Here is a 1,178-nt window from a genome sequence, read left to right on the forward strand (position 1 = left end):
ATGATAATATTTAAGTATATTTTTATTTTTTTACTAAGATATAATTGTATATGCAAAACATATACACATATGTCTAATGAATATCAACTATATATTTTATCTAAAATGTATTTGATATACAGACACGACAATTTTCAATAAAATAACCATACTTCATACCTAGATAGTTACGACAAAATAACCTTCGAAGTATCATCACATGATAAAGATTTTTTCTCATATTACTCGTGGATATTTGATTGTTCTACGAAAAAATTATTATTTTGACTCCCAATAAATTTAATTTCTAACAAAATGACTTTTAAAATAAACTATGATATATTTATTTTCAATAATAAGATGATATCAATTCAACAAATTTACCAAATATAAAGAGATATATCAAATAAAAATATATATTAAATTTTTATTTTTTGGAATTATTTATTTAACTAAGAAAGAGATAGTATAATAAGAAGACCATAAAGAAAGTGAGAGAGATTTGACAATAGCCACTTTCAACGTGGTAATTGCCTCTACCAGAGATAATAATTGTTCGTTGCTAAAACATGCGAAAAGTTTTTGTGGGTAAACTAAATACAAAAATAACTAATATTTTATAGAAATAAAAAATATATTGAGATGCCTGCTACGATGGAGAGGAAAAATAGTGAAAAGATGAAGATTCGTCTTTATAAGTTGTGACTTGATTCAATTATTCAACATACATTCAAGTTAATTAGAAATTTATTGATTTAATTGGTTTGCATGTACATACATTAGTTGGTAATTAAAGTAATTAGTTAATTAATTTTTAGATATTTTTAATAAGTTAATTAAGTTAATTGAGAAAATTGTTAATTGGCTAGATATGTATATATTCCCATAATGTAACTAATTGCAGTGATTCTTTTTTTCCTGTTTAATTCATTTTTCTCTAATTTCACATTCAAGAACCTTCTTTACATTCTCTTTTTCTTCATCTTAGTTCTTCCCTCCTCCTCTCTCTTTCTTTTCGGATTCTTTAACTTCTCAGCTTCATTCATATCTTTTCTCTAGAACTCACTCAACAGAAATTGATAAGAGCTCATCACTCCTGTGCACATTTTCATATAAGTAGTTAAATACATTTTTAAAAAAAATATTATTTTATTTTTAATAATTTTTTCAAATAAATTAAGCATTTTTATCATAGAATT

The sequence above is a fragment of the Arachis ipaensis genome, chromosome B03 (genome assembly GCF_000816755.2).
Source record: "Arachis ipaensis cultivar K30076 chromosome B03, Araip1.1, whole genome shotgun sequence".
In the NCBI taxonomy this organism is placed as follows: Eukaryota; Viridiplantae; Streptophyta; class Magnoliopsida; order Fabales; family Fabaceae; genus Arachis; species Arachis ipaensis.